General features: G+C 42.4%; 1 long non-coding RNA gene across 1 annotated transcript in view; it reads left to right on the top strand.

The window, feature by feature from the left end:
* Positions 1–24,770, top strand: part of LOC111929003 (uncharacterized) — a 32,524-nt gene extending 7,754 nt beyond the window's left edge. Inside the window, exons 4-12 of the long non-coding RNA XR_015286596.1 lie at positions 710–844; positions 3,086–3,191; positions 5,172–5,280; positions 7,529–7,700; positions 9,078–9,141; positions 12,133–12,273; positions 13,536–13,643; positions 23,017–23,135; positions 24,613–24,770. This is a non-coding gene — a long non-coding RNA (uncharacterized LOC111929003). The remainder of the gene's footprint in view (positions 1–709; positions 845–3,085; positions 3,192–5,171; positions 5,281–7,528; positions 7,701–9,077; positions 9,142–12,132; positions 12,274–13,535; positions 13,644–23,016; positions 23,136–24,612) is intronic.
* Positions 24,771–25,451: the final 681 nt, after the last annotated feature.

Raw genomic sequence — 25,451 nt, 5'->3', positions numbered from 1 at the left:
GACAGAACCAAAATCTGTTTGCGCATATGTATTATACATTTCAAGTGAAAACTCATTTTGCAACATCACATAGATTTTTAGATCACTTAGATTTTTCTCATCAGAAGCAAAATGTCACTGAAATTAGCATAAGCCAGTAAATTAAAGCATATGGCTGCTGATGTATCAAAACTTCTTGAAGGGGAAAACACAGCCCTCTGGCAGAACATTTCTGAGCACTTTATCATCTGAATTCCTGGGTCTGTGGAAATATTTTATTTGTGCTTATTTGCAAGCGCAGTTTTTAAAATCTTGATTGTGGTTATCCAAATTCTTTTGTTTATAATTCAAAGTTTTCCTGCTTTTCCCTTCCTGCAAGTGTTTACATGATGCTCCAGTGAGAAACGTTCAGAACTGATATGTCTTTGTGACAGCTAATCTGTGAGCAGGCAGGGGAAATGCCCTGCCTGGTAATTGGCAAACTGGTATTTGCACTTCTCTAGTTGAGTTCAGAGGATGGCAAAATTCTGGAAGCTCTCACTCAGTATTATCTCAGTCCTGTGAGCCCTGAATTAGCAGAAGGGTGTTGCAGCCTGAGAGAAGCCATTTTTCCATGAGACGTAAAGAGCACTTTCCCTGGATAGAAAGGTATTAGGGAAATTACTTTTGTGTGCTATTGTGAAATAGCTTGCAGTGGTCAGTTTATAATGTGTTGGTATTATTAATTCAGGCTTTGGAAGCATGAGGCATTGCCAGACCCCACTGGGCTACAGCCTGGCCACCCCAGAACTACTGGATAACTCCAGCTTCCCAAAAATCCCAGCTGAATGCAGGTCTAGGAAAGGCAGCAGACAGAGGCAAGAAGGTAAGGAACTGGTTGGTGTTACCCAACAGAATCACTGAAATGCAGGAGGCTTTGGCTGGCCTTACTGTAAGATCTATAGGAGGCAACACAAATAGCACTTCCCTGGAGGAAGGAGCCTGTGTTCTTCCCGTGTTTTTTTCGTGATTCTGCACTCCTCATTCTGGTCCCTCCATCTTTCACAAGATAAAGCTGGCAATATAGACAGCTTTGTGCCTCTGTATGCAACTCAGAGATGAGGTTTTAATCCAAAAGTGAATTTTACTTAGCTACAAGATAATACAGTGCACTCAGTTTGCCTGAGATACATTTTTAATGAGGAAAAAGCACCTTAAGTAAATGGGTGAAGAATGTTATCCATCATTTTCCCCAAATGACAATCCATGATTTCACTCAAACATCTGTCAGCCCCACAGCAGTTCATTTTGCTAAATCAGATGCTAGACATAGCTAAACAACAGCAGTGTTGCTCAAGGCACCCACTGGGCAAATAATATTACTATTTTCAGTAGCACAGAAGCCTTAAATTCCTCCAGCTGTTTCCAGGGGTGTGTCCCGGTGCCCCTTCCTCTGCTAACAAGGTGCACAGGCCGCGGTTTGTATTCCCGGATCAAAAAGAGAGGCTTGAAGCAGACACGTGTGTTCTTCTCAGTTCTTTCAAAGTCCAAAGCTCAGATATTATCTTTCCTGCAATCACATTCAAACTGTTCTCAAGTCCAAGGGCAGAAATGAAAGGATTTAGCTTAATAAAATTCACCTTTATCTGCTTAAGGTATCTCTCCAGAGCAGAGCCCAAGTCTGTAAGCTGCACCCAGAACTCCATTCCCATTTTTCAGAGCAATGCAGAGTCTCTATATGGAAGTTTGTGCTCAGAGATCTGCTGTGAAGAATTAAGCAGGATTTTTCTTTCCACAGGCTTTTTTATAAGTAAGAAAATCTATCCTTACTTAATATAAAGAGGGGAAAAAGCTCCAAGCTGCTAGAGGGAGAAGGTGGATTTCCAAGGATTAAAAAACCCCAAACACACTTCATAATGGCTGAGCTTTAAAGAAAATTGTCTGATACTTTTTTTCCAAGATAACTGTTTTTTTCAGTAACGAGGTTTTAGAAACCTTTTCCTATAGTAAGAAATTCTCATCTGTAGTTGGGACCTTTCTCAAAGATGCATATTGTACTATCCTGGTCTAAATTTCTTTGTTAATGCCAGGAAGAACAGAGTTTCCTTTTCAACAGATGGCTAGTATTAATTGTACAGACTAAGACTTTGGCACGTAATGTTACGCGCAGGTGCTCAGGAATAAAAAAGTACAGTTTCATTCCAAAGTGCTTGTTACTTCACATCACCAGGATAAAAAGGATTGCTTCTTAAAGTCTACATGCACATGTATGCAGTTCAGTGACACGATGGTGGTGCTGGTGTGGACACAGCAACAATAATGTACCTTTTATAAACATTTAGTTTTAGCCGGGAAAGATCCCAAGCAGAGTAAATGACAATCTGTTTCTATATTTTCTTTGGTCACTTCACCCCTAGAAAATCAAATAGAGAAAAGAAAGGGGGTAAATGTATAATACCATGAGTTCTCTTTACTTCCTATCATTTATTTCCCATCCTGCTATTCCTTTAGCTCCAGAGCTACAGATGGTGGTTGCACCGTGGGGCTCCTGGAGGCACTGTGTAGGTTTAAGCACCAGACCGTCAGAATCCCAGCTGCTACCCAACAATCAAGTCTTGATTCTACTTAAGCAGATTTTTTCCTCTTCTTAATTATTTTTCTTTCCACTAGAGTGGAGTCAAGTTTAAAAAAAAATTAAAAGGTGTATAAAAATGTAGAAGAAACACAGATATTACTACCAACATTTTACTCTTCTCCTTAACCTCCCAGACTGCAGAAGATTCACAGCCTCTTTTTGGTCAGGATTATTGGGATGATGAATAAAGGCTGCAAAGTTTGTTCCACAGTCTCAAAGTCTTGTATCAAACTCATTCAAATTTGCAAACTTTCACTGTACTTTGGCAGCAGAGCTTGATATTTTCCTCAGATGTCTTTGCCCGGCAGCATTATTTAAGTATTTCCTTATGTCCACTCACCTGTGGTCATTAGGACAAAAATCTTAACAGGGTTTATTGAGTTTGACCTGATCCACTTGGTGCATTCTTTGGTTCCAACCAAAGGAGGAAAAATAGTCAATACTCTCATTTCTGTTAAACCACTTGGGTAATGACTTCATCTTTCTTCTCAGGATTGTCCCCAGGAGCTGTTCCTGCCCTCCGTGGGTACTTCTGCACCAGCAAACTCCAGAGGGGCGCTGAGTCCAGAGACCTCAAGTGCAGTCAGCTCTTTGTAAGGTGAGATCTCCTTTGCTCACATTCCTCAGAAGTCCTTGGAAAGGAGCCAGCAAATCCAAGTCTGCTTCAAGCAGAGACCTGGCGTGGGGAGAGGATCCTGGAACATGGAGTGGGGGAGCTGCCAGTCAAGTGTTGATGTCTCCCTTATCTTCTCTAGAATGAATTAGACCATTGGCTCAGAGATGACCTCCAGCAGCGCTTTAACAATTTTAGCAGGACAGGTGATGGGAATATGGATGATTTACTAATGTTTTCTCCAGCTCAGTTTTTGCCCTGTCCCCAGACTGACCCGCTGTCATGTTTAATAACATCAGCATGCTTATTTTGCCTTCTGAAAATACACTTCCTTTATAACTACAAATTGCCAGGGGTCTTGTTTTAGTAGCGAGAGAGTTTTGCTATAGTGCAAGTTGTGTGCTGGAATTCCCAGAGGCTGTGGAAGCAGTTCTAATATTATTGTTTCAATCTAAATAAATATGATAAAGATATACAGAAAGCCGTTAGCCAAGAACCTTGAAACTCATTCCTGTACGTGCTTTCTGCTAGAGCCATGGCATTGCAGCAAATGTAAAAAATCTTAGCAAATGATAATTTTACCATGGGATTAGTTCAAATATCAGAAGAAACCTGTGGCTTTGCAGCCCTTAATTAAACCATAGGCGCTTCTTAGTTTCCCCTTCCACTGTATGTTTTACTTTTATCAAGGATGGGGAGCCTGGAAAGCCTCAGGGTTGTGCTGTGTCTCAGAAATGGCTGTGAGCTGGCACTCCAAGGCTGATGCAAGGCCGTGGTTTGCTGGGAATGAGCTTAGTGCTCTTGCTGGGACTGGGAATCACAGACTGGAACTAAGGTGATAGACCATTCCCAGGTTTAAATCCTGTCAGCTTCAGGGAGCCTCCTGCAAAGTGCTTGCTTTTAGTGCATTTTGGAGGACTTCAAAGAGCATGAGGAGAGCCCTGTTTTCAAGCCATATTCCTTGTACATTTTTCCAGGCAGGGAAAGGATCTGTCTTCTGTTTCAGCTTTTAAAATCTGATATGTAAGAGGAACTATATTTCTTTTGTCAGGCTGCAAGAGTAAATAATGTATATTCCATCTAACTGCTGTTTATGCAGTTTCATTATATGATTTTGCTTGATTCGCCAGTATATTTAAAATATAGAAATAATTATTTCTGAGATAAATTAAAAAAAAAAAAACAAACAAAAAAAACCTATAAAAAGCATCTTGGAAGAATTTTTGGGGCACAAGTTCTGTCTCTTGCATTTCAGGAACAGACACTTCTGGAGCTTCCTCCCATGTGGAATGTTCCCAGACTTTTATCTGGTTTGTGATCAGTTCTGTCCATTTTTTTTCTTACCTGTTACAAACTCATGTAAAGTCCTGGCTAATTTAGATTGTAACATAACTAAGGATTTTGCTTATTCATAATGATTTATTGAGCTGTGCAAAGACAGTGCTATTTTAAGAGTTTTTAGATGGTCTGTTGTCTTCTAAAAGGGCAGAAAATGCAAATGGCTCATACAATCAGTTGTATCTGCTCAGACTCACTAAATCATAAGGAGTCAAAGCAATGCAGCAACACTCTGCATTTATGGAACACTGATGCCACATGGCAGTGGAATTGTAAAGGAAGTGCTTGGTACATAAAAAATTAATACCTAGAGGGTCCCTTTTTGTATGGTGATAAGTGTTGCTTCATGTGTGAACATAATCCCCTCAGAACAGCAGTTTACTAGATGTGCTGGAGATTATTGAACAAAATACAAGCTGAGGTCACGTTTGGGTTTTCATTGGGCAAATCACTATCATTTTCTTCTCAATCCAGACTAAAATTGCAGTGTTGCAGGAGGCACTTGGGTTTGGTGCTCACCAAGGTGAGGTTGATACCTGTGCTCAGAGCAATTCAGAGCTACACAGAGGAAAATCAGCAAGTCATAATGCACTTCTATTAGTTATCAAGTGTGTTATCTGACCTCAGGAGCTGTTTGTTAAATATTGAATCATGACCAGATGCCAGAGAGGTGGCCACCGAGTGCCACGCAGGGATGGACAGCTGCAGCAGTATGAATACACACTGACATATCAGGGTAAGAAGTAGAGAGGGGTGTTTACAATATTCACTTCCAACGCAAGTTCCACGACCTCTGCTTTAGAACCCATTTGTTTTATTATGTATCCATTTTGAGAAATGCACAACTTAAGCATTTGTAACTATAGCTATATACCAGGAGGGCTGATTTGAACCTAAAGCTGAAGAAATCACGCTGAATTTATTTGTTTATTATTTCCAACTTAACGGTCTCATGCAAAATGCAAGAGTTTATTTTAGCGGCAATCATAAAAATGAATTATTTGTTTCTAGACATAGTCTTTGCTAATTTGTGCAGCAGTAAATTTTTTTTTTAGTCAATTCTGTGTCGTTAGCCACAGCTCCTCATATGCATTTCCATACAGCCCCAGACAAACAGCTGTTAGAACTGGGAAAACAGCAGCAGAGTTGCTGGTGCTGTACAATGGAGCTTGAGTAATTAGGCCAGCACTTAATGTGGTCCAAGTGCAACTAACTCAAAGTGCAAGGGAAGTATGGAGAGGGTCACTAACTCTGTGTGTGTTCAGCCATGAATTTCATCCCTCACTTCTGCCCTCTCTGATGTGGAATTTCTCCTGCCTGTGTAACTTGGGAGATAATGTAAATGCAGCGTCAGGACATTAATGAGACCAACCCCTTTAAGTTTTAAGGTTTGACTTTTTTCCCCCCAGCTTCTGGTTAATGATGTGACAGTTTGTTGCTACAGGAGAGAGAGAGAGAACTGCATCTGTGGTAACTAAAGGTCAGATGCCCTAGGCTGCATGGGCTGCTGTGCTCATCAGTACTGGGGAGAAAAGAGAGGGCTCATGGTTTGTCAGTGTTAAGAGTGGCCTCACAAAAGATATGTATTTGAAATAACAATGGTTTGAAGCGGCATGTTACTAACCTCCAGTTCTGAATTTAAAAAAAATACCACTACAACTCTCAAGCCCTTGAATATTTAATGATGGCTGAACAAACTTGGAGTGACCTGAGGAAGATGGAAAGTCACAGAAGTTAATGCTCCCAAAATGCAGCAGAGCTCAGTAGTCCTTAAAAGCAGTTAAAGAGCTTTTACCATCTGTTAAGTAATTACCTATCATCATTAGTTATTAGGAGTAGGAAATGATGTAAAGGGCATAAACATGATAGAAAAAGAACAGCCAGCTTCTTGTGGGTTTCTTGAATTAGGTCATAAAAACGTGGTTATTAATACTGAAATAGCAATGGCAAACATTTACAGACAAGGTTGTAGCTGCTCTGCTTTAAAAAGAAAAACATTACATTTTTCCTAACAGTAAATATTTAGTTCAAGTCTTGTACTTGTTGACAGTACGAAATGAAATCTATTATAATATTCATCTCCAAAAAACAACATAAGATGAAGAAGATTTAAGGTTTCTAAATTCAATGCATTATAGCTCAGCTAAAACCAATTATGGAAAACCCAATTTGAGGATCATGGCTTGGAACAGATTAAAACCAAGTAACCAAAAACCCCAAAAGCTGTGTGTGCTTTTAAGCTGCATGATTGTACATGCAAGCATGCACACATTTTTACTTATATATCACTATGGGCTTCCATGGCCCTAATTCTAATTTCTTTTTTCTCGCTTTTTAGTCAAAATAGGTTCCCTAAAATGCATTTCTTTCGAGGTATTAGCTCCATATCTTTAAACATTCTGCAAGAATTTCAGTCTGTAGGTCTGAGGTTGCACAGAGATCCCTGGGTACATCCTTTGCTATTTTTTAGTCTTATTTCCTTCAGCAAGTTGATACCTCTCGCTGCAAGTTCCTAATACACATTAGAGTTAGAGAAATGTCCTGTCCTGACTACGTGCTTTGAGACAGCAGCGTGAGACGCTATTGATCCACAAACAGTGCCCAAGCAAGTGGCCACAAAGTGGCACAACCAGAGTAGAAATGCAGGAAACTGCAGGAACTGTCTAGAAATCAAAGACAAAGTCCTGTCTAAGCTGTCCAGGCTAACCCTGGAATAACAAAATACCAGTGTGAGAAGTGGAGAAATCTTGTAAATAAAAAATGAGGACTCCAGAAACTGCTGTGGCAGATGATCAATAAAATGTCCAATAAATACCAAAAAGGGGGAATTAGGATGGCAAAACCAAGGCCACTGGGGTAAGAGAATACGGGGTACGCTGTGTAACGGAGAGACAAGGAAATGAGAGGCTCCTTTCAAGAAGCTCGATGCCTGATCCATGCGGTTGTTCCCACCATAATCCCCTCTGACTTGCTTTTCCTTGCAGGAGGGACACAGTGTGCAATCCCTGGCCTTGGGGGATGCCCATGGGCTCACCCCAGCCCTGACCACGGTGGGAGCACTTGGGGACTGCCCTCCACCCCGTGCCCTTCAGGACCCTCTGTTTGCAGCTCGGGCTCTGTGGCTGCAGGCGTTGGAGGACTGCGATATCTGCACGTGTACGTAAGGCCTTGTTGCTTTCTGGGGGTTCTTGGCAAAGTCCAGAGAGTAATATTGAAGTATTTTGTTTCATTAGAGTCACTTTTCCCTGCGTATTTTTTTTTTTTTTAATATGAAGTTTGCTCTGTATAAAATGTGTCACATATTTAAAACAAAAACAATTTTATTTTGGCTTTGCCTGCTACGAGTCTAAACATTTAGGTAAAGAACAGAAGCATTGGGTTTGTGTTGCCAAAATCTTACTCATAAGGTACTTTATCCCATTATTTTTTCCATCTGTTTTGTCTCTCAGGGATTATTGCAGCAGCTTAGGAGTTTGATTTATTTCCACCAAGGCATAGGAAGAGAATGTGCGGAGAGGCAGAAGTGCTTAAAACCACAGTCTTAACTGCTGAAATATTCTGTTTATGAAAATACTTTCTGAATTTATATTCAAAATCCTCTGCCTGATTTGCTGAATGAGGAGAAAGAGAGAGCAGGGGAATTTTCTCTGTCAGGTCTCCACAAGTACAGCTGTGTTGAATATTTAAATATGGTATTTGCAGTCAGTGCATATTGTGATACGCTTCTTTTCGGGGAACAACAATCTGTGAGAGATTATGGTTGCCTTTTTATTAGAGGAAAAACAAAATATCAAACAAGCACTGAATTATATTTTAATGTAAGTTGATGTTATTTTCTATTTTAATCAAAAGCTGTTTGCCAGAGCCTCTCCCCTTTGTTGCTTCAGAGCCTGGCAGCAATTTGGGAGGTGTGTGAAGGGCAGCGTGTTGTCTGGCTGATGGTGGTGGCAAAGGAGCCTCCAACAAAGGCAACACTTGCCAAAGTGAACACCTTTTAATCAGTGTTCTGACACCTAACTAAAAGCTGGGCTGCACAGTCCTTGAGTGCCCAAGGCCCTCTTGTTGAAGCAGCTTCATTCTGCAGAATTGCTGTGTCTACGTGGACAGCTTCATCTGCTCTCAGCCTCACCCAGCACCTGAAACGTGTCTCTGATCCATAAATAAATGTCCTGCTGGCACAGAGCCTCAATCCTGGGAGCTGATTTATGGAGCTGCAGGATGAGCAGGCCAGCCCTCGAGGCTGGAGACTCACCCCTCCATATTTTAGCATCCAGGAGGGTGTAGGAGTGGTGAGGCTGAAATGCTGACCTTCTCACAGACTGTAATACAGCATCTATCAGTGCAATTGGTGGGTTACTACCGGCAAATCAGCCACTAGTACACGGTTTGCTATGAAATAAGCAGAAGTGTAGCATGCCTGAAATGGGAAGGGAGCTCAGGAACCACGTGTTACCAATTCTGTACACTGAAAAGTCCCTTTGATGTGAAAAAATGTGCAAAAATAATGAAGTTTTGAGTTTGGTTTTATTCTAGAAAAATGGAGTGAGGCTACCTGTGTATTGTTGAGGAGATCACTATAAGGGCATCCCAATGGAAGGTAAGAAAATGACTATGGGGCGAGTGAATCTGTGTACCAGCACCAGCACCAAACCCCTTGGTGCATTCTCACTGAGTTGGAAATGTAAGTTCTCAGCCAGTTGAAAGCAGTGACAAAGAAGGTGACAGTTAAAAAGCAAATATCAAAAATAAAGTAAAATAAATCTTTGAACAAGCTGACCTCTAAATATTTAAAACTCGCAAAAAGTGTAAGAAGTGAAGCAGAAATCATTGTTGGTGCTAATATCTGAAAGCTATGAAATGCCTGCATGTGTCCAGGTGCCATTTTTAACCCAGGATGTCAGATTTCACATTAACAGAAAATTGTCACCCCCAGACTGGCATTTTTGGAACTGCTCAGTGTCTAATCAGTGACAGTAGTTAACAGTTGCAAGCCTGACGCCTGGAAATCAAATAATTGTGAGTGCTGCTGCTGTGGGCTGGGGCAGGATGGTGCTGGGAGGTGCTGGCACTTCGGGTGCCCAGCAGCTGCCCACTTCACCCACCCCAATAAGCTCTTCACCACACCTTGAACTGTTTCCTTCCATCCCTTCTAACAGGGATTTGGATGGGTCAGTGGGAACGCAGGAGCCCAAGCAGTAAATGCTCCCCTGGATTTTAACCCAGAGGCACAACAGCCATTTAACTGTAAATCTATAAATATTGCTACAAGCCTGCTTTTGTAACACTTCTTTACGTTTTTGTGCTCTCTGGAAAAGTTTTTGGGTTTTTTTAATATTGCAAAAGTAGGAAGAAATCATGGGGCTAAGATGATGATGTAGCCAACAGCGGAGGAACGAGGGAGAGCAGCGGCGCTCTGTGACAGCACAAGTAAAGCACAAGCAGGGAACCACATGGCTGTCCTGATCCAGCAGAAACAACCTGGAACCAGCAGCTGTCCCCTGCAGACTCCAGGGCTGCCACCCATGGAGGGAGGGAGCCCAGAGCCACACGGGGCTCAGCTTTGGGGGGTGAGCTGGGAGAGTCCTGCTGGCTGTGGAATTTCAGAGTTTTCTATGGCTGTAGTGCTTTTCTGTGGAGTCAGTGAGGTGAAGCAGCCCCTGCAGGATCAGGCAGGAGGTACAGATATCCCTAAGAGGGCATCCAGGGGCAAGGAGGACATGGCAGAGGTATAAAGAGTGACCAGGGAGCTTTGAGGCTGCTTTGTCCCAGCATGTGCAACTCCATCCTGAGCCTGGTGGTGCAGAGGCTGCATTGGTGGCTTTGGAGCTGAGGCCTCAAGGTCCTGTGAGTGTCAATAGCTTCAAAGCTGTGAGAAGTGGGCAGGACAGGTTCAGCTGGCCTCTCCAGCTCCCATCCCAAATAAATGTCCCTGCACACTCCCAGCCAAGGTTAGGGGAGGGCCAGTGGAGACACATGGTGTGCAATGTTGGCTGTGATTGCAGTGGCTGCTCTGGTAGCCCTGTGTTTCCCTGCCTGTTAATCCCTGCTCTTCTCAGTGTTGATTTAAGTACCTTGCTGTGACATTTGGAGACTAATGGAGCGTGCCGGCCCAGAAGGAGCTCGGAAAGGTTGTCGGATACGATCTGCATTAATCAGAGCCCATTCACTCTGGCGTGTGATCCCTTGCCTGCGCAGCCACGGCTTCTGTGGCAAAAAATAGAGATAAGTAGCAAAAGCTGCTCAAGGAGTGGCCTCCCTGTGCGTGTTCCGACAGGCAGGAGAGGGATTCATCCTGGCAGTGGTTCCCTTGTATCTGTTCCAGCGGGCGATGCGCAGCGACAACGGCAGCTGCTCCTTTCCGCGGCGCTGCGGAGGGAACGGTACCTGTGTGTTCCTTCCCAGGTGCATCGTTTCCAGCTCCAGGGGTGATCCATCCTGTGGGTGACAAACAGCTCCCTGGCACCACGCACCTACCTAACACCTGATTAACTCCTGTTTCCAAGAGCCTTCCCTGCAGAAAGGGAAAGGCTGCAAGTGTCATGGTCTCCCTGAAAGTAGCACAAACATGTTGCCTCCGATGTTTATGGGATCAACAGCCTTTCCTGGAATACAGAGCTAAGCTCTTTCCTTGTACCTTTTTTTGTCATAATCTGCAGAGAATGAGGGAGCCTTTTGTCCTGCCTCTCTGAGTGTGTTGCTTTAGTACTTGTGTGTAGCTCAGCTAAGGCAGTAGAGAGATCCTTCCATTCACAACAGCACTCGAACTGTTGGGCTACTCAAGGAAAAAGTATTTCTGAATCTCTCCTTTTGAATCTGCTGTATTTGACACAGAGGTGCTAAACATGAGTGGAATGAGTGGGAGAGAATAAAGAGCTTTGATTTCTCAGGGCTGAATGAATGGTGGTGGTGATGGGAACTCTGGGATAATTGTATCTGGTTTTTTTCCCCTTCCCTTTTTTTCTCTTTCTTACTCTCATCCCATAATTGAACAAGCTGCTAAAGGAACCTTAGGATTAAATATTGAACAAAATGGCTCCTGAGTGAGTGTCACAGCTGATGCACCAGAGAGATGTGCTAGTTCTTTTTACACTTGTGATGTTTAGAGGATGCACTTGATACAGGTTTGCCTCTCGTGTCTGTAAATACAGAGCTCTCAGCAACAGGAGGGAGGCTGGAGAGGCTCTGTGCCTGTACACCAAGCTGGTAACCCTTTCTGGATTGTACAGACCTTCTTGGAGCAGAGAGGGAAGCTGTTTAGCTCCCTCTGCAGAGGAGGTTCCCAGGGAACAGGCAGAATTGACTACGTAAAGCTGATGTTCCATCAGCAAAGACTAAGAGAGGAACAGAAATATATAATAAGTAATCTGAAGAGACAGCCATGCTGTGCTGGAAAAAGCCTTTAGAAGTAATTACATAAAAAGCATCAGCTTCAATGCAGAGATAGGGTCCCTGAATGGATTAATTAAAAACAAAGATGCGTTTTCTGTCAGAAATCTATCCCAAGTAAAACCAAAATACAATCAGATTCAGCTTTTAGATGGAAACTGACTGTGCACCAATAAACACTTTTCCTTTTTTAACTTCACAGAATCTAACTAAAAGAAGGCAGATGACAAACACTACCAGTTCCCCTCACTGACATCAACACTGAAGTGCTTCACTGAAGGAAAATGTTGAGAAGCTGGGACTGGACATCTAAAAGTTCTTCAGTTTTCTCCCTGACTTGATGGTGAGTAACCATTCCCTCATTGCCTGCAGAATGTGAGGTGTGTGAGCAGGGGAAGGAGCAGGAGTCACAAGAAGTTCAAGAGCTTCAGTCACAGCCTGTGTTGCCAGGGGAAGGCGTTTGGCTCATCAGAGTAGTTTGTATGTAAATCTAGTGAGGTTATTTGTGTTTCAGTGTTACTTAGAAGTCAAACAGACCTTCCAGAAGGAAATTTTAGTCAAATCAACACATGCATTCCACCTTCCTCCCAATGGGGAAGCAATTAGAAAAGCAAGGAGAGTATTCCCAAACAGCATTGCTTAACAAACAGGTTTGAAGGGTTTGCTTGCTTTTTTTTTTTTTTAATCCAATAATAACACTGATTTAATGTCTCTTTTTGTCTTTGTGTTTCACTCCCTCATGGTTTAAGCATAGACAATCATGTATGAATCTTCTGTTTTGTACCAGTTCATTAGAGTGTTGCTAATCCAATTTTTTTCTTGTTGCATAATGGGAAAAGATGCAGAAGATAATGCTCGTATCTCATGTATTCTCAGGAGGGCAATAAGAGATGAAAAAGCTCCAGAAATACAAATCTAAAATTGCTTATAGCAATATGTATATCATATATATATATATAAGATAGCTAATATTCTGCATGTTGGTAGGCAATCCATTCTGATTACACCTGCAAGGTGAGGGCTGGCAGTTATCCAGTCAGAAATGTTGGGTTTTGTTAGTCAGACCATGTTCTGGATTCATACAGCAATGGCTGGGTGAAATTTTGTGGCTCATGTTACGCAGGAAGGCAGGAGAACAGGTCTTAGGGGTTCACTGGTCTCTTGAGATGAATTTTTGGGGATTTGGGAGTCAGGCTCTCAGAGGAGGAGAAGCACACAAACTTTTATCCATGGTTGATATTCCAGTGAAGTACCACCTATGAGAAGAAGAGAAAGGAAGAGAGTAAAGGGAGCTTACACTATACACAAAAACATACTTCATAGATGTAATGGAAGTGTAAAAATATCGTCTGCCTTGTTCTTAGAGGTGGTTTTAAAAATTACTGTAGAAGTCAAAAGAGTCACTCCTGGAATTTCAGTTGAGATTTTCAGAGGAATTCTTATTTAATGTCATCATATGATGTGATATTATCATGTGACAAAAAATTCATTTATCATCACATTAGCTACCAGGGATGTTATGCTGTCCATCGCTTCAGCATCACCTTTTCTCTCCAGTTCCCTCTGAAAATGCTGTTGCCTAATGCCCTCTTTTCTCATCACTAGGTTGGAGAAGTTCAGTGCCCAGTTCTGCAGTACTGCCTTGGAGCTGCCTCCTTTTGAGTTTTGTGCCTTGTTTCTCGGGGAGCCTATCAACAGAGTGGATTTAACTTGGTAAGTCTGTTTGGCTGTCACTGTTAATAACGTGCTCAAACTCAGATAATTTCATTTCTGTCCTTTTGTAAAAACAGGTTTGTTTTTCAGACCTTTCCCCCCTCGAGACCACAGTGATGTAAATGCTAACAGAACTCTGTGCATTTGTGCATGCACGTGTCCCAGAGCCTAGAAGCACAATTTCCCATAAACATTTCCAAGCTGGGAGCAAAAGCAGGTTTTCACATTAAAAGCACCTTTTTATGTTCACACGAAAGCTCTGTGTGAGCTGGCTGTGCTCAGGCAAGTGCACTTCATTAGGTAATTCTGCTCTCAACTGTGTGCTCACAAACCATTCCCATTTAACCTCGGAGAAGGATGTGCGTGTGTGAAGTCAATGAGCTCTTGCAGCCCTGCAAATCATCCTTTTGGAAACTATTAACAACTACAATAATAATATTTTTCAAGCTGCTTCCTGAGGTTAACAGCTAAAGGCCATTTGAGATCCCTGATCCATTTTCCATAATATCATGCCTAAAGGAATGGTGTGGTGTCCAGCCCCCGTGGAGAGATGTGTGCCAGCCACAACAGCCAGAGCTGTCAAGGTTGTCTGGGGGCTGAGAGGCACCACAGGTACTCAGTGTAGGTAAGTTTGTACTCAGAACAGCACAATAATCAACCAGCAGCAAAGTCCTTGTTCCTGCTGGCTTCCATAGGGGTAACTCTCTGAGCTTCCCTCCCAGCCTGGTGTTTCATGGAGGTGGGCTGGGCTAAGGGATTATAGCAAATAGTAGTGAGCTTCTAGACTGAGGAGAAAACAGCAGTAGGAGGGATGTGTGTGCAGAACATCTGCTTGGCTGCTGGCATCGGAGACAGTGCCACTGCTGCATGGTGGCCAGCCAGGAGCAGAGCCACTGCTCTTATCTTTGTGTTGTGGTGGCATTGGAGACCCATTGGCAGTGCCAGTGATTTGCTTTGGTCTGTTTAAAAGATGGCTGAAGGCTCAAGAACATCAAATTCCAGTGACCTTTTAGAAGTGTAGGTATCTTTGGCCTGCCGAAAATAAGAGTGTACTTTAAAAATTCAGAGCTATTGTCTTCACACAGAACAAAAAGCATTAAAGCATGAAAAGTCCAACCCCACGTTCCTCATCTTATCCTGTGGGAGTTGTTCTTGATCTTGCAAGACCCCACACATTATTGCTGTGGGTGCTTATATCTGACAGTCTCTTTTGTAATATGGCTGCTGTTACAAATCCCCTCTTTTTAATAATGACCTGCTTTTATTCAGAAATAGTTGGGCTGCAGTGGCCCAGTCTATTTTAGATAACAAAGTCTGTGCTTTTTAAAGCTGAACTGTTTGAATGCTTTTTAAGCCCTTCTTTTAGAAAGAGAAATCTGATTTTCTCAAACACTTTAGGTTGTACATTTGCTATAAAAAAACCCACATGCTGCTGATGTGCTGGGGTTTGTGACTTTTTTTAATAAAATGTTTTCCAAATAAATGGGAAAATTCCCCATGGACACAAGGGTATCAGCAGTAGTGCTAAACATCTGGTTTGTCTCTGTAGACTGCACCATGTGGAACCCAGAATATCTGGTTCAGTGCTGTGCCTGTCTCCCAGTTATATTGAAAACATCAGCTTTTCTTGGAGAACATTTGGTAAAAGCTCCCTTCATTGCTTTAAGCCAATTCCCATGAGGATATTACTGCTTCAGATAGATGTGAAATAATTCAGATTAGAGAAAAACAAAGTTGTCAACATTTGTGTACAGAATAAAACACTGCATTGCAATTGTAAGTGTGGGACAAGGAAAATTCCAACAACATGGAATACATTGCAATTCTAATTTCCCCCTCAACATTTCCAGCTTCAATAGAATATTTTCTGGTCTGGAAGACTGATTTTTTTAATAAGAAAAATTATTAATGTTACTGAATTCTGTCAATAGTTCTGTCTTATCTAAGCAGACAAATGCTTGTCATGTAAGTATGAAGCACAGCCGATCCAAACAAGATCTTGATTTTTGTCCCTGTTTCAACAGCTGTATGTCAATATGATGTGGTAAAGAAAGGTAAGAGAACAGACTTTCTAATGATAAGGTTAAGGAGTTATTTAGGGGAAAAAAACTGAGCCCAACAGCTGCATTTTGTCTAATGTTTGCAAGATTTATAGAAAATGTGTCTGCTGTAAACTATAAACCAAACAGCCAGAATTATCTGCAGTAACAGGATCTTTCAAAATCCTCTGAAAGAGACTCCATGAATTACAAATTCTCTGCATTGTCTTCTGATTCAATTGCACAGAATAATGTGATCCATTCCTCTCATGTGCATCAGTTTTACTGGATTATATGTATGCCATGAGCATGGTTTGTGGTTGAAAAGGGAATTACACTGCCACAGGACAAGAATGAAGAAGCATAATTAAGAGACAAGTCATGAACATCCTTTATTATGGTCTAACAGCCATGCTAATAGTCTCCCTTCACATTTATGTGTAAAAGGCACTTTAAGAGGCAGTGTCTTACAAAATGAATTTAATTTTGACATTGGGATGCTGCTATAACATACACAGCCTGCAGATGACATAAAACATTTGTCTGCCATGTACCTCAACTGAGAGACGCAAACACAAACTTGATTGGGGGGAAGCATCGGAAAACAGGGATTTTAGTGCTAGGCTTTTTGTACCCAGAGGAACAGTGTTTTTCCATTTAATACCTTTTCACCTTTGTTTACAGTAGAGATATAATTAATACATAAATGGTGACAAGAGGTTTTCAGCCAGATTACGCATGTGCAGAAATCCATACGTGAAGCTGGAACATCTGTCTCCTGGAAATGTGGCCCTGGAAAGGGAGAGAACCTGTGTAGATATGAACCTCACACCTGCATAGCAGAAAGGCTCCTTCTACCTCTCCTTCCACCCATCTGCTCCTTGCCCAAGGAATCCTTTTTTTTTGCTGTTTTCAGTGCCTATGGAAACAGAAAAACTAAAGAAAGATGAATGACTTATGTGTGAAATTTCCTTCCAGGGAACTAACTGCAAATTGCAGTGGTTATTAATACTAGTATCTCAAGTCTAATCAGGAAAAATTAAGAGCAAACATACATTTTGTATCCTACAGTCTACATTTGGGCTAGAAAACAAGAACTCCTTTTCTCTTTTTGGTACGGATTTTCATTTTCTTGATTTTGTTGTTTGTTTAAAGAAAATAACGGAAGAAGGAAATGCCATTTTGGGAAAGAGAAAAGCTCTCTTGTCACCTGGGATATGGAGAATCCAAGGTCAAATCCAGGGTGTTAAAGGGGCAGAGAGGGGGCTCCCCTGCCTGGGATGGGAGCCTCTGTAGGGTATCAGTGTGGTGTGGGCTGTTGCTTTCTCAGGTCTGTAGCTGGGAGTTCCCCTTGTGGGTAGAACTTTACCCCGACCGCTCGTGCTTATGGATGTTCTGTGCCAAACTGGCCAGTCTGTTCCCTTTCCTACACTGGTGTGGGAATTCTCTTGGCTTAAATCATGCTTTATGCCAGCTGATTGGAAAAGTGGGAGAAACTCAATACGCAGTTTTGAAGTTTTCCATTTCCCTGTCCAAAATGGTTTTGGGCAGCGGGGTTCAGTGCTTTCATTTAAGCAGCAATTTTATGTTACAGATGGAAAACAAAATGCTTAAAGTACAATTTCCTGTAGGATTCTGCTGAACTTTGAACAGGAATGAGAGGACAAATTGTGATAATGTTATCCTTGCCAAAAGTTATCTTGCTCTACACCATAAGATGCTATTTAATGCCAGCAAAAGCTTCGTGTTCTGGTCCAGCACTGATTGGCATGCTCTGTCTGAAAGTCAGATGGAGAAAAGCTGTGTACACATCCTCCCATGAAATAGTTAACTACCTTGTAATCAGTAATACATTTCCTGTTGTTGTCTGTAGAACAGAGATGTATTTTAAGTATCATTCACCTTTAGCTTTTACTTCGCTAATTTTTTACACTTCTATGTTTCATACACCATTCTTACCGACTGCACAAGATCAGCAGTGCAGATATTTAGCAAGCTTCCCTTCCAACAGTGTTTTATTTTTATTTAGGAGTTTTTAGTTTGTAACCAGTCAGTCTGTAATTCTGATGAGCTGCGTCAAAGGCTCCCCATGCCAGATTCTGTCTTTGTGACATTTTTGGAACTCCAGAAATAATAGTGAGGAGTTAAAAAGGCAGTCCAACAAGACATTGGAGCAGGCAGCTACCTAGAGAGACTGCAGGAAGTAATAACATTTATTAAATATGAGAAAAAACTAGCAGCTGACTATACTTTGTTTAATGCAAGTAATTATATGTATTATTTTGATAGAACAGCTTTGACAAGCCACTCAGATGGTTTAAACAGCATCGTTACACGCAAATCTGACTCTGTTACTGTTAAGGGGCTCAGTTGATTTATTAGTGCAGTGCTGCCTTACACTTGGTTTATTCTTTGGACATGTTTCCAGAGGGTTTAGTTTCACAGTCTCTTGGGCATCGCATTTTGTTGACTAGCCATCATCTAAACTTGGCCAGGAGCAATCAGATGAGCTTTCCGCCCGAGCTCTATAAGCTACATCTGTTCTCAGTAATTGACAATGCAGAAATCCTCCCCTAAAACTCTTCCTTGGGGCACTCTGTATCCTCACTTGCCCTGCACATCCATCACTAAGTTGGCTCTACACATCAGTCACCTGCCGTGTCTGCACTGTTGCAGCAAAACTTCCAGTGCTGGGGAAGGATGATGTGGCTTGGGAGAAAGAGGTGGCATCACAAACAGCAGCAAAGGAAGGCTGAATATCGGGGTACATTTGACAGGACTCACAGGATGCATCTCTGACAGCACAGGCCCACAGCAGTTGCCCCATTTTTCCCATGAAAGCCAAGGCATTTGGATCTCAGCAGGTCACATTTGCTGTTAGAGTTCCCGTCCCTGAAGAGGGCATTAGATGAAAGTGCGGCGATTCAATCACATTTCCTGTTTGGCACCACCACGAGAATCAATCCAAGGAAAAGGAGGTGGGTCACAGGAGAGCAGAAAAGGCCGTGGCTCTGTGTGAGCACTGCCCAGCGACAATGAAAACATCCTCAAATTATCAGCACAAATCCAAGACACAGCCCCATACCAGGCACTTGGCCCCAGTCCAAAGCAGCACACTGAGGTGTTTGCATTGTCTCCTTCTGCTTTTATTAATGGATTTTTATGTGAGAGTGTGATGGCTGAAAAGCAACCTGCTGCGGTCGCTACGTAAATTTGGAAAACTCTTCTTGAAATTTGACCCGAGTACTATTGTGTGTCCAAATGGATTTAGTGTATCATAACGCTCCTAGAAAAACAAAAGGACAAAGAAGATGGGATTGCTAAGGGAGACATTAAATTTCATTTCACACTGGTAATAGTTTAGAGATGTGTGCCGAGCAAAATGGGATTCAATTCTGTGGCACTTTTCTTTTTTATTGCTGCTAAGTGATTTCAATATCCAGTCTAAAGTGATATTGAGAGGGTTCGATGGAACGGGGATGAAATCAGGGAGCGCTGGAGGCTCAGAGGAGGCCACAAATCTCCGGCTGACTGGAGGGAGCCTTCCTGAGCCATCCCAGCTGACCTCAGTGGGTGTTATTTAACCTGGAGGCTGCTGGTAAGTACCTTGGAATGTAAGGCATTGTTGGGTGCTAGAGGGAAACGACGTGCCCAGATTGCATTCTGGACATCAATTGATGTTACATGGTTATGGCTTTGGCCCTGAACTTCCCGCTCTCAGGAACATTTACGGCTAAAAGTCTATTGCCCAGCTGTTGCTGCCTGATAGACGAATCATAACTGGGAAATGCTTTAAGCCCTGTAACCTTTCAATTTATGGCTGTTGGAAGCAGATGGGGATTGCTACACAAACAAGGAGGCATACCTGCAGTCCACCAGGTGACGGGCACAAATGTTGTGCTTGGGGGGGGACACTTCTCGTGGATGTATATCCCGCTTCTGATGAACTCACAACGGCAGAAGGTGAGTGTTGTCTGTTCTACATATTCTACATTGTTACGGTCAGAGCAATTTCTCAGTTTGTTGAGTTTTAACTCAACTGTTCATAATTTGCTTTGTATGGCAGTGTACAGTGTAGGATCCTTAATCAGGTGATGACAGGGGAATGCTGAGGGGCGCAGGTGGAACTGTTGAGAAGCTGCATTTTGGCTTCTGCAGGTTTTGGGCAAAGAACTGAGGAAGTGTGAAATGAGGGCAATATAGAAGAACACATCAGACAGAGGCAGTGGCTCAGTAGGCGCACACATTAGTGAGGGTTTCACAAATCTGTTTTTGTTTTCTCTGTAACAGGGTTACAATAGAAAAACAAGCTTCTGTTCTGCAAGAAGAGGCTCCGGAGTTACACTGAATTGTCCTTGCTATGCTTTCGGAATCCTTTATATTTCTAGGCATCATCTCATTTTTTTCTAACCAAACACTGAGCTGCTGATAAAGTGCCGTGAAATTTAAAAAACAAAACAAAAACAACCAACCTTTGAGAGGATTTTGAATTCGTGTCTTGCGGTTAAACAGCCTTGGCTTTTTTCTCTTGGAACCAAATATGCCTCCTAACTTATGTTAGCATAGAATATTTTGTACAGTTTCTGTGGAATACTTTGAGAGCAAACTTTTACTTAGCTGCATAGTATTTTGGTTTAAAACCAGTTGGAGTAAATAATGCCGAAAACCAGGCACGGTTTGGTGAAAGCTCCCCATGGCTTTTATTTAGTCCACGTGCTGTGTTTCCATTGGAAGGTGCTGGCGCCTGGCGCGGTGTGCGAGGCTGGGTAGGGAGGAGAGGCGAGCTCTCAGCCCTGTGCCCGTTCCAAACCCCGGTGCCCTCGTGGCCAGGCAGCCACTTAGCTCCCACCAAGTTTGCTTGGAGGAGCCCTGGCAGAGGAGGCACAGGGACACCCGCGTGGGGCTGGCGGGGGAGCAGGGCAGAGCGCCCGGCGTTCTCACCTTCCCCCTGCTTCCACCACCGAGCAGCTCTCGGCTCCCAGGGGCTCCAGCCATTCCTGTGGCTTTCCCCACTAGGCTTTTATGTGAAGTGACAGCTCTGGCAGCAGGCATGACTTCTGCAGAGTCATCAATGATTGCTTCTAAAGCTTCATTAGCGGTGCAGAGCACACCAGCAGTGCTGTGCTCAGATTTGAAGTGGCACCGTTTCATTTTTCTATATGTGAGCAGATAATTTGCTTTGTGCTGAGATACTTTGCCTGTGTAATAATTTATTGGCTTCTATAGCATCCAGGGACTTTATTTTTTAAGACGCAGAGCGCGTTTGTGAAATGTGTGTTCCTGGTATTATTAATTTTCTCTTGGCAACTGAATTCTCTTTTCTGCAGCAGAGAATAATGAAACGAGATGTGTTTGCTGGATTCCGGTTTAGTTTAAGAAATCACAGTGGCAATTTACATATGTTTCACCCTTACATCAAGATTTTCACTATTTACCATAACTGGATTAGATTCTAGTTATGTGCAGAACTGACTGGAAAATAAACTGGCGTCCTGATTTGCATTCATTCTGCACCAGTAGTTCCCCTGTCAAATTTGCTCAGTGTGGAAGATTTGGCCAAGAGCTGTGTTTGTGTATTACCTGTTACTGCAGGCAAAAGCTTCAAGTATGAGTTGGCCCAAACCCCTGACATATATAAGGAATGACATATTGTTACCAGGGAATAGGAATGTTGGAATTACAATGCATTTAGTGCTCAGTGTGGAAAAGGGCTGGGGGAAAGTTTGTGCCAGGTTGCCAGGAGCCCTCATTTACAGAGTGTGAAAATAGCTGCTGAATGCAAGGTGATCACACTCTGTGACTCCCAGATAGCTTCCTGCTCCCATTCCTGCCCTCCAGGGCAGAGGGGTCAGGTTTGGGGGATGTGTTGATCAGACAGCAAAAGAGCTTGCTGTTAGCAGCATGTGGGTGTGCTAAAATCTTCCAACTGAAGAAGGGGGTAAACTGGAGTTTATCTGCTTTTTTGCACTGTCTCAGTTTACTTTAAAATTCAGCTTGTTATCTTGCATCTCCTAGAAGCTGCCAGTGAACTGTGTTTGTATACAGCCCCGAGCAGCTGCACATGTCTTTACCATGGTATTTAATTATCATTCCTATAGGAGCTCTTGGCCCTCTCCATGCAGATACAAAATGGCATTAATTGTGTAGGAAGTACATAGGCAGTGTGAGATACCATGAGCAATAACATGAACATGTCTCAGGAGCTGAACAGATTGGTAAAAACAAACCCCAAAAAACAACAAAAAACCCAAACTGATAAATATTATGGTAATGATGTTTTGGTATTATCCAATGGCCAAGTGACTGCTTTCAGAGATCCCAAAGATCTCAGTTCCTAATTGGCAGTGACATGTTGATGCTAATAAGATAATGATGATGCCAATGGAAGATGAAGTGATGGGGACACACTAAACCAAAAGGACACCAGGAAGGGCTTCCTTAAGTAGTAGGACACTTCATTGAGTGGAAAAAATGCCTCTCATTGTTCTCATTTCTGCTCTTTGGGTTTTGGTTTTGTATGTTTTTTAAATATATGTTAATTCTTTTATCCCTTTTATGTTTTATTTAATCTCACAGTATCAGTGTTCCAGCTGCTTTAAACAGAGAACATTCCTGTGACCTGTTTCAGGGAGAGAAAGTGTTCTAAATTTTCTAAGCCTTTCCTATTACAACATTTCTCGTTAAACACCTGACATACAGAGATAACCTGTACCCATTTCAGTCTGGTACCAGGGCTCTTTTGTTGCTACTGCTTCTATGCAACAAGCTGTGCATGAGCAAAATTTTACTTAGTCATGTTGATCCTCCTAATGTTTCCAGCGCAGCAGAATATTGCCATGAAATAAAACAAAAAAATGGCTAATTTTACTAGACTTTGTGCCTTTACTTGTGGGTAACTACAACATTATAACCTTCCTGGCTCTGTACCATTGCCAGGAGGTAACAAATGTACCAAATAAAAGCTGTTGCAAAGATGTGCTCATGCTCTAGGAGTCTGGTCTAGTTTTCTCTAGATACAACACAATTTCATGTTTCTGTAATTATGTTTCAGTCACATGTATAAAATCAATCCTGCAGACTTGAAATTACTTGCTGCTTTTGCTTCATCATGTAGGGGCACGTTTTAATTCTCCGGGAAGGTTAATAGCTTCATGCATTCATTGTTTAAGTAATTCCTTAAATCCTCAATGCTCACATGAGCAACGTTACCGGCTTATATTTTCTTTTATTGAAATATATTGCAGGAAATACCTTAGAGCTACTTCATTAAGTTCCATTGTAAAATGTTGTGTGCCTCAGAAAGAAATACTAATCTGTAATACTTGCTCTTAAAGGGAGACCTCAGCTCTCTGCTTGAAAATCTGCAGGAAGTATCTCTAACTTCATTAAAGACACCAGTAGGTGCTCCTGTGCTGCTGCTGCTGCCAGTGAAAAAAGGTTCCCTTCCTCAAGGGTGAGTGTAATATCAGGATTAGAATTAAGTTAGTTAAGGAAATGTTGATTCATCGGTATTTTCACCTCAGGCTGAGATAATGCTACTCACAGCCTGGGTAAAACAAAAATCCCCTTTTTCCCCTTACCCCTCAGGGATTAGAATTTTTTTCTTATTGTTTTGAGTATACAGAGATGGAAGTGCAGAATGATTGAGCTGAGATCCAAAGGGGACTCCAAGGAGTGCTGAAGCTGTTGGTGAAAAGCTATGCTCTTTGAAATGGCCCCGTGGGTTCATAATGAGTATCATTGCTCCCCATGGTGGTGGTTGGGTTTGATTCCTTTTGCTACAGCTGGTTTAGTAAAATACACTTGGTGATGATGCTGGGTGGTGTACCTCAGTGAAAATGTATTGATTTTCAATTTCAAAGTCCATTTTTTGAAATGTTCTTACACTGTGTTTTTACATACATTCACTTGTAACTTAATTGCTGTATCTGTAAGCTGCTGCACATCCTGCTGATGTAGCTTAAAGAGCCATATAAAGCTGTGAGAAATGTTCAAGAGATCTTTCTGGGGTAAGGAAGGAATTAAGGTTTTTTGAAAGTTGAATTCCTCAGGACTTAGGTCAGATTGTTGCTTATACACTGTTGACACCTCATCTAAAGTATCTGTTGACTTCATATTTAAGGGTTTATGCCACTAAATGACTGAGCTCAGTAGGTCAGATGGTGCATATTTGGGAGCTGAACAACAGCCACGAGAAAGAGCAGCTTAATGTCTGTTTTAAAACTGTTAAACCTGCAGAAACTCCTGAAGTATAAAATGGAAAAAACATTGGTGCTCCCTAAGGGAAGCTGTGTGATGGAACATTTCCAACGAGGAAGGGAGACAGTGTGAGCAGAGGAGAGCACGGAGGACAGCAGTGATGGTTATTGTGTGAGAGATGATTAAAGCAGCTGCTAATGCACTCTGTGCTTTCTGGGTATTTGAATGGCAATATCTCCCATTGGTTCTCTCAGACAGTGACACTCAGAGGCGCTGCCGAGCACCTCCCTTTTCATAGAGTTTATCTCAGTCCCGTTATTTATTTCACTTTGGAAAATAGCCTTTATATTATTCTGCCTGAGGAAATGGAAGAGTGTAATAAAAAGCTGGGGTTGAACAGCAGTGGCTTCCTCTGTTGAAGAAAGAGCTGTGGAAACTGGGTATTGGACAAACCTCCTTAGCAATAGGGGCAGGAAGATCAGTTCTTAAAAGGCTGGCAATGAGCACTCCATATCATTAAATCCTAATTATTTGCTGTAAGACTTTATTTTAATTCTCAGCTTACAGGATAATAAACAAGGCATGTACACATCCATGCTCAACTCATCTCTGAGGAGTAGGATTTAAACCACGTGAAGTTATTTTGTTTATTTGGATTTTTAATCTGCGTTGGGTACCGCTATTGGAACTCAGGTTTGTTTATTTTCTTTGCGGGTTTGTTTGTTTTCTAGTGCCTTTAATATATCACACTTGATAAATTGCTGACCCCCTCCATAGTCCATTAGCATAGCAGAGCTCCCAGATGAATTGGGATGAGCTTGCTGAGTCAGCTGACAGAAGGAAGAGAGGAATTGTGTCTGGCAGCAGCACGGAGTTACTTTGGCTTCAGGTGGGAATGACCTCACATTTGTCATCTGTTGTTTATTCTCTTGTCCTCCGCTGCTCCAGGAGAACCAGTGGGGGCTGGTTGGATCGGAGCTTTTATTTGTTAGTGTCACTGTGTATTTATGGATTTGTTTTGCACTTTGTGGGGAAGGTGCAGAGGTTTATGCAGCGATCCTTGGAGACGTCGTGTCGTCAGCCAGGAGAAGGTTTTTTCACGGGAGGACGTGCCCAGTGGCTCCGGAGCGCACAGAGCTCGTGGTCATGAGACCAAACCGAGGTCTCGTTACTCTGCTGTTTCCTGGCCATGTACCAGTGATGCCACACACAGGCACCTCAGGGTGATATTAAGGATGGAACTGGTTTTGCATGTATTTTGTGGGAAACGGGTCAGTCCTCAATACCCAACCGACAAAGGATTCAGACCGTGAGGTAGGAGTGAAACTCCGGCCTCAGGAAGCAGCAGGAATGGTTTTGGATGACAGCACAAAACAAGATAAATACCACATTACCTCTTGGGTCAACTGCTTGTGTAGTCCCTGTCAGGACTGTAACATTTTTATGCATACTGCACAATTTAGGATCAGACGGCTTTTTTTTTGGCTTTTTTTCCTTAACCTTGCTGTTCAAGATAAAGTGTAGCAAAATAGGATAGCATTTTGATTGCTGTAATCAGACCTACCACACT

The sequence above is a fragment of the Cyanistes caeruleus genome, chromosome 5, assembly GCF_971803275.1.
Source record: "Cyanistes caeruleus chromosome 5, bCyaCae1.hap1.1, whole genome shotgun sequence".
Taxonomy (NCBI): Eukaryota; Metazoa; Chordata; class Aves; order Passeriformes; family Paridae; genus Cyanistes; species Cyanistes caeruleus.
This window is presented reverse-complemented; position numbering and strand designations above follow the sequence as displayed.